At 25.7% G+C, this 16482-nt stretch overlaps 1 protein-coding gene across 2 annotated transcripts in view; it reads left to right on the forward strand.

Annotated features, from left to right (window-relative positions):
* The window catches only part of LOC145249442 (glutamate receptor ionotropic, kainate 2-like), a 1370511-nt gene that overhangs the window by 1325555 nt on the left and 28474 nt on the right, over positions 1 to 16482 (forward strand). The window lies entirely within an intron of this gene.

A 16482-nucleotide genomic window follows, 5' to 3' on the forward strand; every position in this document is an offset into this window, starting at 1 on the left:
GATACATAATGGGGGTAGGTATTTATTTGATGCATAATGGGGGTAGGTATTTATTTGATGCATAATGGGGGTAGGTATTTATTTGATGCATAATGGGGGTAGGTATTTGATGCATAATGGGGGTAGGTATTTATTTGATGCATAATGGGAGTAGGTATTTATTTGATACATAATGGGGGTAGGTATTTATTTGATGCATAATGGGAGTAGGTATTTATTTGATGCATAATGGGGGTAGGTATTTATTTGATGCATAATGGGGGGGGGTAGGTATTTATTTGATGCATAATGGGGGTAGGTATTTATTTGATGCATAATGGGGGTAGGTATTTGATGCATAATGGGGGTAGGTATTTATTTTATACATAATGGGGTAGGTATTTATTTGATGCATAATGGGGGTAGGTATTTATTTGATACATAATGGGGGTAGGTATTTATTTGATGCATAATGGGGGTAGGTATTTATTTGATACATAATGGGGGTAGGTATTTATTTGATGCATAATGGGGGTAGGTATTTATTTGATGCATAATGGGGGTAGGTATTTATTTGATGCATAATGGGGGTAGGTATTTATTTGATGCATAATGGGGGTAGGTATTTATTTGATGCATAATGGGGGTAGGTATTTATTTTATACATAATGGGGTAGGTATTTGATGCATATGGGGGTAGGTATTTATTTGATGCATAATGGGGTAGGTATTTATTTGCTTCCCCACGTAAGCAAAATATGACACAAGGTCGGTGTTTATGTGAGGGGGGAGAAGAGGATGGTACATATAGGGTTGCCTCTACATGGACCAACAACCAATTGCCACAAGGGCAATGGTCACAAAGTGCAGTATCTGCCGGAACAGATGGTATTTATTTGCTTCCCCACTGAGCAAATTAGGCACAAGGCCGTTTTTAATGTGAGGTAAAAACCAGCTCCCCTAAAAGTAGGCAAAAAGGGGGCACTCTGGTTACCAAAAATAATAATTGTCCCAGTATAGAGGGTTTTCCCTCCATTGACTGGTACAAATTATCTTAAGTGCAGCATCTGCCGGAACAGATGGTATTTATTTGCTCCCCCACCGAGCAAATTAGGCACAAGGCCAATTTTTAATGTGAGGAGTGAAGGGAGGGGGAAGGGAAAAGGGGACCAGCTCCCGAGAGGTGGGAAATGAGAGCTGGTTAAAGGTCAGGCATGTGGGGTTGCCCCCACATCTGGTCTTTGCTAGTCATAGCTTGCAGTATCTGCCGGAACAGATACTACACTTTGATTGCAGCAAAAGTGGTTGTTATTTCTATCATCATGTACGGCTCTGAGGTTTGGACTCCATACGGGCATCTTATTCACCACTTCGATGTATTTCATAAAAGATGTTTGCACCTTTTCAGAAAGTGCAATATTTCTGGAATTGAATCATTCCTTATTCTGTGCTAACTGCGGTGGTCAGGTCCGGAAAATGTCTGATGACAGGATACCAGACACTTTAATGTAAAGTCAGTTATACTTAGGGAAAAGACTGTTGACGACAACTACTTAGATCCAAAGACAAGAAAAAGAGCAATTTGTCTCCAATTTGTATCGCAAACAGCAGTTTGGAAAACAAGGAATTTGGTCGCAAAGAGTGAACACCATTAAAGGGTCTTCGCTGTTTCATTCTTACATTTTAAACTAAAACCGTGAAATAGAGAAAGAGCCAAATAGTAAGTAGCCATACAATATATATATATATATATTAAATATACTAGCTATGTAAATATATATATAATATATAAATATATCAAAAATATACATATAAATAAATATATATATATATATGTATATATATAAATCGCATATATATAATTAATATAAGCTACATATATATTATATGTATATATATAAATCGTATATATATAAATATATATATAAATTATATATATATATACCAATAGATATATATAAAATCTATATATATATAAAAGCGAAAATGTATGTATGTATGTATGTATGTATGTTTGTGTGCCTGCTAAAAACTTTTGACCGACGGAACAAAAATTCACAAACTTGGTCTCATATGAAAGCACCACCTGTCGGACAACAAATATCGAAAAATTGGTCCAAAAGAACCATCAGAAGTGCGTCAACTGATCGAATTTCTGCAGGGGGGGAAGTGACATTTTAATGCTAAACATTACATATTTTTAAATCGATTTATAACTGCCCAAAAAAATACAGGCGCCAACTCTTCTACATAAAGTTTACACGGGGTCGTTTATTTTGGGTCAACTTGTATTTAAAACCCGCTGAGTCATGTCACGTGATCTTGACGTCAGCAAGCTGTAATGGCAGTCTGAATTTAAAAACATAGAGGAGCTAGATAGTGACATTTGGTATGAAGGGTTGCCCCTACATTGACCAAGGTCTTATATGTGGGGTTTCCCTCACATATGGTCTTTGCTTGCAGTATCTGCCGGAACAGATTGTATTTATTTGCTCCCCCACCGAGCAAATTAGGCACAAGGCCAATTTTTAATGTGAGGAGTAAAGGGAGGGGGAAGGGAAAAAGGGGACCAGCTCCCGAGAGGTGGGAAATGGGAGCTGGTTAATGGTCAGGCATGTGGGGTTGCCCCCACATCTGGTCTTTGCTAGTCATAGCTAGTCATAGCTAGTCATAGCCAGTCATAGCTTGCAGCATCTGCCGGAACAGATGGTGTTTATTTGCCTCCCCACCGAGCAAATTAGGCACAAGGCCGATTTTTAATGTGAGGAGTGAAGGGGAAATGGGGACCAACTCCCCGGGGAGTAAGGGAGCTGGATAGTGACAATTGGTATGAAGGGTTGCCCCTACATTGACCAAGGTCTTATATGTGGGGTCGCCCCCACATATGGTCTTTGCTTGCAGTATCTGCCGGAACAGATGGTATTTATTTGCTCCCCCACTGAGCAAATTAGGCACAAGGCCGTTTTTAATGTGAGGTAAAAACCAGCTCCCCTAAAAGGGGTCACTCTGGTTACCAAAAATAATAATTGTCCCAGTATAGAGGGTTTCCCCTCCATTGACTGGTACAAATTATCTTAAGTGCAGTATCTGCCGGAACAGATACTACACTTTGATCTTAGCCAAACGACCAAGTAAAAAAAAATATGCGTATTGGATAGAATTGGTGCATATGTAGGAGCAAAATACCCAGCGTCGCCCGTAATAGTATGACATAGCACTAGCACAACATATATACTAGCTGATTACCCAGCATGGCCTGGGATTGGAAGAACACTCGGCGACGCATGGGATTGGAAAAAATTTGTTGATATATGTACTAGCCAAACGCCCAGCGTCGCCCGGGATGGATTACATAGGTGGATACCTGTACTAGCAAAATACCCAGCATAGCCCAGGATTGTATAAAGTAGGTGTATATGCACTAGCAGAACAACCGGCGTCGCCCGGGATTGTATGACATAGGTCGATGTGTACTAGCAGAATACCAAGTGTCGCCTGGGATTGTATGATATAGGTGAAGTATAGGTCCGATTCGACAATTTTGAAAGTGCTTGTGCAGTAAAGGTCCGATTTGAAAAATTTTGATGGTGCTTGTGCATTATAGGTCCGATTTGACAATTTTGAAGGTTCTTGTGGATTATAGGCCGATTTGACAATTTTAAGGTTCTTGTGCAGTATAGGTCCGATTTGAAAAATTTAGACGGTGCTTGTGCATTATATGTCCGATGTGAAAATTTTGAAGGTACTTGTGCATTATGAGTCCAATTTGAAAAATTTAGAAGGTGCTTGCGCAGTATATGTCTGATTTGAAAAATTTAGAAGGTGATTGCGCAGTATATATGTTACAATATGCAAGTGACCTCCCTTGGATGTAGCTTCATTATCAGATTCAATTAGATTAATATACAATCATTGTTATAATATGCAAGTGACCTCCCTTGAGTGTAGCTTCATTGTCGAATTCCATTATATTAATATACAATCATTGTTACAATATGCAAGTGACCTCCCTAGGGTGTAGCTTTATTGTCGAATACCATTAGATTAATATGCAATTGTTGTCATAATATGTAAGTGACCTCTATTGAGTGTAGTTTCATTCTAGAATTCCATTATATTAATACGCAATTATTGTCATAATATGTAAGTGACCTCCATTGAGTGTAGCTTCATTCTAGAATTCCATTATATTAATATACAATTATTGTCATAATATGTACGTGACCTCCCTTGGATGTAGCTTCAATGTCAGATTCCATTAGAATAATATACGATCATTGTTATAATATGCAAGTGACCTCCCTTGGATGTAGCTTTATTGTCGAATAGCATTTGATTGAGATACAATCATTGTTATAATATGCAAGTGACCTCCCTTAAATGTAGCTTTGTTGTTGAATACCATTAGAATAATATACAATCATTGTAATTGTATGCAAGTTACCTCCCTTGGATGTAGCTTCATTGTCGAATACCTTTAGAATAATATACAATCATTGTTATAACATCCGAGTGACCTCCCTTTGATGTAACTTCATTGTCGACTACCATTAGATTACGCAAGTGGCCTCACTTGGATGAATTTTCATTTTTGAATACAATTAGATTAATATACAATCATTGTTATAATATGCAAGTGACCTCCCTTGGATGTAGCTTCATTGTCGAATACCATTAGATTAATGTGCAATCAATGTAATATTATGCCAGTGAACGCTCTTTGATATAGCTTCATAGCTGGATATTTGTACCAGCATAGTACCCAGCGTTGCCGAGGATTGTATAAGAAAGGTGGATATATGTACTAGCAAAATACCCGACGTTGCCTGGGATTGGATGACATGGGTGGGATGTTTCCTAGGAGAATACCTGGGATCGGATCAGATGGGTTGATATTTGTGCTAACAGAATACCCCATATAGGAAGATGGTGCGATTATGTCGTAAAATCATGAAAAATTATTTTCCAGATTAGCAACATATCCAAGAATTATGAAAAATGGTGAAATGCGAGTTATTTTTTGGTGTGTTTGTAATGAAATAACACGCCAGACAATGTCACAAATAGTTATTTTAGCAAAAGGAAAGGATATTGTGTGGGTTAAATTATGAAAAACGATGTCGAAATTAGTAACATATCCAAGAATTATGAAAAGTGATTAAATGTAAGTTATTGGATTGGTGTTTTTATAATGAAATGAACAGCCCAGATATAGTCTTAAAGTTAATATTTTTTAAGAGGGGGTCGATTATGTGGGTTACATCATTAAAAATGATTGTAGAAATTAGTAACATATCCAAGAAAAGTGAAAAAGTATGAAATGTGAGTTATGTAATTGGTGTGTTTGTAATTAAATTACCAGCAGAGACAATGCCTCAAATGTATTAATTTAGTAAGAGGAAGGGGATTATGTGGGTTAACTCATGAAACATGATTGTCGAAATTAGTAACATATCCAAGAATTATGAAAAATCATGAAATGTTAGTTATTTGATGTGCATATTTATAATGAAATAGACACCCTAGACAATGTCGCATGGTTGTTATTTTAGTAAGAGAGGGGGATTATGTGTGTTAAATCATCGAAAATGATTGTCGAAATTAATAACTATCCAAGAATTATGAAAACGGATAAAATGTGAGTTATTTGATTGGTGTGTTTATCATGAAATAACCAGTATCAATGTCTCAAAGTTTTATTTTAGCAAGAGGAGAGGGGATTATGTGGGTTAAATCATGAAAAACGATTAGAAAAGTATACAATTGTTGTTATAATATGTAAGTGACCTCCCTTGGTTGTAGCTTCATTGTCGAATACCATTAGATTAATATAAAATCATTGTTATATTATATAAGTGACTTCCCTTGGGTGTAGCTTCATTGTCGAATACCATTAGAATAATATACAATCATTATTTTATTATTTATTATATTTTATTAGAATTTCATTTCACTAATCTATAAATATAAAAGCGAAAATGTGTGTATGTGTGTTCGCTTTTTCTGTATGTCTACAAAAGGCTTCTTTCAGAGAAGCGGACGGTCGCTTCACAACTTTTAAAACTTTTTATATCACATATAAATCGTAATATCTCACAGTTAACAACGAAGCTCGCCTGTCTATTTAATTTGCTCGATTTCGGGAACATAAATATTCAACATTTGTCGCTCGCCGCATGTGGGTTAGTCTTTTTCCTATAACATCTTGGGAAAATAAAAATTAAAAAAAGCGTTCCGCAGTAAATGAATACTATCCCGCAGTCAAACTTGACCTCATTAACTCATTAAAACGGGCACATGCCGCATCCGAGTAATTAAATAAATTCAAACGTGTTTCCGTTAGCATCTCGCGGTGGGGCAATGGTTAACATCGCATTTTTTTCACACTTTAATTTACAACTTTGCCTCAACGGTTCGGGTTCGATCCTCATGCTTAACTATCAAAACATTTTTTTTTATTTTAAACACCCCTCCGGAGTTTTCACACGCACCTCCAAACACCCGGGCAACGCCGGGTACCGATCGCTAGTATATATATAAAGAAGATATATATAATATATATATATCTTATATACAATATATGTATATAATATATATATAAAATATACATGTATATAAAACATCTATATATCATATAGATGTATACAAAACATATATATATAAATATAACTACTTAAATTACTCACATAAAATTAATATACGAAAGTATAGATTTATGCGTAAACTTTAAGTATTTACTTCAAAAGTGCTCAATATGTAGGTAGATCTAGTTAATTTTATTTTTATTTCGGACTATTAGTCTCATCTTTATTAGTTGTTGTTTGTTTGTTTTTATTGGTTCACAACGTTTCGGCCAACTTCCTCTGGCCTTCGTCTGGTGGTAGTTTATATATAAATATATATATGTGTGTACATACATATATGAACATATATATACATATATATATGCATACATATAAGTGTGATCGTTTATGTATATTCATGTTTATTTAATTTATTTATTTGTTTATTAGACAAATAAACAAATCAAATAAACATGAATATACATAAAACATCACACATATATAACTAACATTAAAACAAACAAACAAAACAAAAAACACTAGCCTAGTTTTAAAACAGATCAAGAAACTAAATAAAGCACACACAAAGGAACAGGTCAATCAGACGCCAAATAGGCCTTTGTCCGATAAATGCATGCTCATTGGCTGATAGGAACGACGCGATGGATACTAGAAAGCTGATTAGCTAACTAAAATCTCAATAGAAGAGGAGCATATAAAAACGATAAACAACCACAGAATTCGCGCATAAGCCTGAAGAGTCCTAGAGTGGATGAAACGCGGAATATTCAGCTTACTCGCCATATATATTTTATAAATTACTATATAAATATATATGTATATAAACATATATGTATATGAAATGTACATATATAATCTATATATATAAAAGCGAAAATGTATGTATGTATGTATGTATGTTTGTGTGTCTGCTAAAAACTTTTGACTGACGGAACAAAAATTCACAAACTTGGTCTCATATGAAAGCCCCACAGTCCGGACGACAAATATTGGAAAATTGGCCCAAAAGAACCATCAGAAGTGCGTCAATGGATCGATTTTCTGCAAAGGGGGGAGGGGCAAACAAAGTGACATTTAATGTTAAACATTACATATTTTTAAATCGATTTATAACTGCCCCAAAAAATACGGGCGCCAACTCTTCTACATAAAGTGTATACGGGGCCGTTTATTTTGGGTCAACTTGTATTTAAAACCCACTGAGTCATGTCACGTGATCTTGACGTCAGCAAGCTGTAATGGCAGTCTGAATATCGGTAAAAAAAATTAACCCTCACACAAGCTAAACTATGAACTTTACGCTATGGAAACGTCACCAAAGTTATTAGCACGTAAAAAATAGCTAGATACGATAGTTAAACGAAAAATAACAAGCCAAAAATGTGAAGTAAAAAAATAAATACAAAAATATTAACGATCGAAGTTTTTACAAAAAAACAAACCCAGACGCCATTTTCTTTTTTAGTAACACTCTTTCGAGTAAGGAAGAAGAAGTGTGAGAGAGAGAGAGAGACGCAAACAGAGAGAGAGAGAGAGAGAAAACGTTAACTTTTTCACCCCGAAATCGAAAATTTTCGACAGGGGGAGTCAACAAGGCATGCGTCAGATGACGTCATGACGTCGTGACCTGATTTACTTTAAATAGTTGCAAAACAACAAACTTCATATACGTCGCTTAAGCTCAGGTAGTTAAGGCAATGGTTCATTATCTAAACGTTATGGGTTCGAATCGTGGTGTGAGATGGGGGTTTTTTTCGATTTTTTAAATTTAAATATTGAACCCTGTATTATTTAAGCCATTTTTCACGTAACTTTCGTTTGCAGGGAAGAGAAAAGGACATCTCCTACGAGGATACGAAGCCTATTTTGAACTCTATCAAGGAAGGACAAGTTCTTTCTAGCAGCTCCTGCCCAGATGTGGCAACAGTATTCCATCCTTGGAGGTACCTGGCTCTTATCTAGATAGAAAATTGCATCAGCAGTGAGATATCTATGGGATCAATGGAAAGATCCCAAAATTTTTCTAACGGCTTTGAAAACAGATTTGACGTACGTGTTCTACATGAGATTAGGAGTAAAGGTCAAGCCCATGAGCTTGTCTAAACTACTGGCCTCCTGAATACTAGAGCCACTCATTTAAATTGATGCGAGATGTGGATCAGAATGCTCATGATGTAAGAGAAGCTTGGTTTTAGATGCATTAAATGAAACCAGCCATATTCATATACATATATGTATTCATATATATATATATATATATATATATTCATATATATATATATATATTCATATATATATATATATATATTCATATATATATATATATATATATATATATTCATATATATATATATATATATATATTCATATATATATATATATATTCATATATATATATATATATTCATATATATATATATATATATTCATATATATTCATATATATATATATATATATTCATATATATATATATATATATATATATTCATATATATATATATATATGTATTAATATAGATATTCATATAGATATATATATATTCATATATATATTCATATGGATATATATATATAGATATATATATATTCATATATATATTAATAGAGATATATATATATATATTCATATATATATTCATATAGATATATATATATATATTCATATATATATTCATATAGATATATATATATACTCATATATATATTCATATATATATATATATATATTCATATAGATATATATATATTCATATATATATTCATATAGATATATATATATATTCATATATATATTCATATAGATATATATATATATATTCATATATATATTCATATAGATATATATATATATATATTCATATGTATATTCATATAGATATATATATATATTCATATATATATTCATATAGATATATATATATTCATATATATATTCATATAGATATATTCATATATATATTCATATAGATATATATATATTCATATATATATTCATATAGATATATATATATTCATATATATATTCATATAGATATATATATATTCATATATATATTCATATAGATATATATATATATTCATATATATATTCATATATATTCATATATATATTCATATAGATATATATATATATTCATATATATATTCATATAGATATATATATATATATTCATATATATATTCGTATAGATATATATATATATTCATATATATATTCATATAGATATATATGTTTATGTTCATATATATATTCATATAGATATATATATATGTTCATATATATATTCATATAGATATATATATATTCATATATATATTCATATATATATATTCATATAGATATATATATATTTATTCATATATATATTCATATAGATATACATATATATTCATATATTCATATATATATTCATATAGATATGTATATATATATTCATATATATATACATCTACATATATATATGCATATATATGCATATATATATATATTCATATATATATATATATATTTATATATATATATTAATATACATGCATATATATATATTCATATGCATGTATATATTTATATTCATATATATATATATTAATATACATGTATATATATTCATATATATATATATTCATATACATGTATAAATATGTTCGTATATATATATATATATATATATTCATATACATGTATATATATATTCATGTACATATATTCATATGCATGTATATATATATATTCATATACATATATTAATATACATGTATATATATATTCATATATATATATTCATATACATATATATATTCATATATACATTCATATATATATATATTCATATATATATATATATATTCATATTCATATATATATATTCATACCCATGTATATATACATTCGTATATATACAGTCATATATATATATTCATATACATATATATATTCACATATATATATTAATATATATATATTCATATATATATATATATTCATAGATATATATATATATTCATATATATATATATATTCATAGATATATATATATTCATATATATATATATTCATATATATATATATCCATATATATATATATTCATAGATATATATATATATATTCATATATATATATATTCATATATATATATATATTCATATATATATATATCCATATATATATATATATTCATAGATATATATATATTCATAGATATATATATATATTCATATACAGATATATATATATTCATAGATATATATATATATTCATATACAGATATATATATATTCATATATATATATATATTCATATATATATACATATATATCTATTTATATATCTATTCATATATCTATATTCATATATATATATATTTATGTGAATATATATAGAAATATATATATGAATATATATATAAATATATATATACATGAATATATATACGAATATATGTATGTATGAATATATATATATATATATGAATATATATATATGAATATATATATTCATATAAATATATATATGCTCATATATATATATTCATATATATATATCCATATATATATATTCATATATGTGTATATATATTAATACATACATATATGTATTTATATATATATATATATTCATATATATATATTCATATATATATATTTATATATATATTGATATATATATTCATATATATATATATATTTATATATATATATATTCATATATATATATATATATTTATATATATATTTATATATATATATATTCATATATATATATTCATATATATATATTTATATATATATATATTTATATATATATATATTCATATATATATATTCATATATATATATTCATATATATATATATATATTCATATATATATATTCATATATATATATGTTCATATATATATATTCATATATATATATACATATATACATATATATTCATATATATATATATTCATATATATATATTCATATATATGTATATTCATATATATATATATTCATATATATATATACATATATATATATATATTCATATATATATATATTCATATATATATATATTCATATATATATATATTCATATATATATATATATATTCATATATATATATATTCATATATATATATATTCATATATATATATATTAATATATATATATTCATATATATATATATTCATATATATATATTTATATATATATATTCATATATATATATTCATATATATATTTATATTCATATATAATTGTATTCATATATATTCATACCTATATATATTCATATATATATATTCATATATATATATATATTCATATATATATTCATATATATATATTCATATATATATTTATATTCATATATATATATATTCATATATATTCATACATATATATATTGATAGATACATATTCACATATATATATATATATTCACACATATATATGTGCATATATATTCATATATATATATATTGATACTCATATATACATATGCATATATATAAATATTTGTATATATATTCATATATATATGTATATTTATATATATATTCAATATATATATGAATATATATATATGTTCATATATATATATATATATGTATATATATATGAATATATATATGTTCATATATATATATATTTATATATATATATGAATATATATATATATGTTCATATATATATATTTATATATAGATGAATATATATATATGTTCATATATATATTTATATATATGAGTATATATATGTTCATATATATATATTTATATATATATATGAGTATATATATGTTCATATATATATATATTTATATATGTATGAATATATATATGTTCATATATATATATACTTATATATATATGAATATATGTATATGTTCATATATATATGTATATATTTGTATATATATATGAATATATATATGTTCATATATATATGTATATATTTGTATATATATACATTCATATATATATATTCATATATATATATATATATATTCACATATATATATATTCACATATATATATATTCATATATATGTGCATATATATATGCATATATATATATATTCATGTATATATATATTCATATTCATATATACATATGCATATATATAAATATTTATATATATATTTATATATATATATTTATATATATATACATATTCATATATATAAATATTTATATATATATTCATATATATATATATATGTATATATATTCATACATATATATATTCACATATATATGTTCATATATATATATATATTTATATATATATGAATATATATATGTTCATATACATATATATATTTATATTTATATTAATATATATATGTTCATATATATATATATATTTATATATATATGAATATATATATGTTCATATACATATATATATTTATATTTATATTAATATATATATGTTCATATATATATATTTATATGTATATGAATATATATATGTTCATATATATATATATATATTTATATGTATATGAATATATATATATGTTACGATATATATATATATATTTATATATATGAATATATATATGTTCATATATATTTATATATATATATATGAATATATATATGTTCATATATATATATATATATATATTTATATATATTCATATATATATGTTCATATATATATATATTTATATATTTATATATATTCATATATATATATATGTTCATATATATATATATATATATTCATATATATATATATATATATTTATATATATATTCATATATGTATGTTCATATATATATATATATATTTATATATATTCATATATATATATATATGTTCATATATATATATATATTCATATATATATATATATATATTCATATGTATGTATTCATGTATATATATATTCATATATATATATTTATGTGTATATATATATATATATATATATATATATATAAGTATATATATATTCATATACGTGTGCACAATTGCATTTTTCTTGTTCTTTATTAGTATTTTTATTTATAATATTGTTCTTGTCCGGGCTGGGGTGATTAATATTATGAATATTATTAATATTTCTGCTAGTGCTAGTTTTTCTTTTGTTTTTTGTTTTTTTGTCATGGTGTCTACTTTTGTATTGTTTTTTTTTGTTGTTGTTTGCATTGATTTTGTTTAATATTTTGTTAATATGTGCTTTAATTATCATCTCTAAATATTCGCAACAACTGTTGGTTAACTGTAAGGTGTTTTTATTGAAAATTTCGTGTGAGGTGTTTGTTGCGGGAAAGTATTTTTCAATAAGATCTAGAAATTTCTTGCCAAGTTTTGTGTTTATATATTAATATATATATATTGATTTTATGGCCAAATTATTGTTCTTTTTCTTGTAATGTGTGTTTTATTATAATTATTGGTGTTTTGTTGCGTATATTTGATATCGATATTTTTGTATCCACTATTTTTTATAGTTTTATATAAACGAACCCCGGACAAGAACAACCATACTATAAATTAAAATACTAATAACGAACAAGATAAATGCAACTGTTGACACCGCACACTTTGCCCACTTCAAAACAAATGTCTAACCAAAAGTGTAGTTTACCAGGCCACAATATTTGCGAAAGAAAACCTGAATAACAAGAAATGTTACGTAGGTATGACTTCCTTAGATTTCAAAGCGCGATATTATGACCACAAATTACATTAAACAATAAAATAAACACCGTATGAAAACAACGCTAGCAAATATATACTAGAACTCAAGGAAAGCGGACATTCGCCGGTAGTCGAATGGAAAATGATAAGACAAGCTACCACCTATGTAGATTATGCCTTCATGAAAAATTTGCTACCCTGTACTTTAAAGAACCTCAACATCTATTAAACTGTAGAAGAGAAATAGCAAACAACTGTGTTCACAAGATAAAATTTACTATAGGATAGTGATACAAAATAGTTTTTAAACTAAGAAAATCAATAGAAAATAAACAAATAAATAAATTAAATAAACATAAATATACATACACGATCACACAGATATGTATATATATATATGTGCGTGTATATATATGTACATTTATGTATGTAGATATATATATATTATTTATATATAAACTAACATTTAAAAAAAATCGTTGTTTATTATTAAACCACTAACCTCGATTTAAAACAGATCAAGAAACTAAATATCCAAGCAAAATAGAGAACACAGAAGAAACAGGTCAACGAGAGGTACAATAGGCCTTTGTCCGATAAGTGCATGCTCATTGGCTGATCGGAAGGGCTCGGTAGATACTAGAAAGCTGATTGGCTAACTAAAATCTCCATAGAAAACGAGCATATAAAAACGACAAATGACCACAGAATTCGGGCATAAGCCTGAAAAATCCTAGAGTGGAAAGAACGCGAAATATTCAGTGTAGCTTAATCGCCATATACATTTTATAACTTACTAACTATCTCTACCTACGTATTGAGCACTTCTGAAGTAAATACTTAAAGTTTACGCATAAATCTATACTTTCGGATATTAATTTTATGTGAGTAAATGAAGTAGTTATATGAATATATACATATATATATGAATATATATATGTATATATATGAATATATATATGAATATATATATGTATACATAGGAATATATATATATATATATTAATATATGAATATATATATATTAATATATATATATATGAATATATATGTATGTATATATATGAAAATATGTATATGTATATATATGAATGTATATATGTATATATATGAATATATATATGTATATATATGAATATATATATGTATATATATGAATATATATATATATGTATATATATGAATATATATATGTATATATATGAATATATATATGTATATATATGAATATATATATATGTATATATATGAATATATATATGTATATATATGAATATATATATGTATATATATGAATATATATATGTATATATATGAATATATATATATGTATATATATGAATATATATGTATATATATGAATATATATGTATATATATGAATATATATGTATATATATGAATATATATATGTATATATATGAATATATATGTATATATATGAATATATATATGTATATATATATGAATATATATATGTATATATATATATGAATATATATGTATATATATATGAATATATATGTATATATATGAATATATATATATGTATATATATGAATATATATGTATATATATGAATATATATATGTATATATATGAATATATATATGTATATATATGAATATATATATGTATATATATGAATATATATATATGTATGTATATGAATATATATGTATATATATGAATATATATATGTATATATATGAATATATATATGTATATATATTCATATATATATTTATATATATGAATACATACATATATATGTACATATATATGAAAATATATATATATATATATATGAATATACATACATATATATATGTATAGAAATATATAAACATATATACATATAGGAATATATATTTATATGTATATATACATATTTAAATACATATATATATAAATATGAATTTATATATAATGAATATATATATGCATTTATATATGTATTAATTTATATATATATGAATATATGAATATGAATATATTCATATATATATATGAATATATATATATATTCATATATATGAATATATATATATGAATATGAATATATGAATATATATATATATATATATATATATCTTATTTTTTTACACAGTGATCACCATAAGTACATTACGTTAGTGTGGAGATTTGATGAAGTGTTTGATTAAGGGGGCGGTTCATTAGGAATTTATTTACGTTGGACTTGAAGACATCCAAGTTGTAGTCCGGTGGGAAGCAGGCAGACGGAACAGAGTTCCACAGGCGTGCAGTTCTAAG

Source organism: Euprymna scolopes, chromosome 28 (assembly GCF_053919585.1).
Source record: "Euprymna scolopes isolate OS-2025 chromosome 28, ASM5391958v1, whole genome shotgun sequence".
NCBI classification, from domain to species: Eukaryota; Metazoa; Mollusca; class Cephalopoda; order Sepiida; family Sepiolidae; genus Euprymna; species Euprymna scolopes.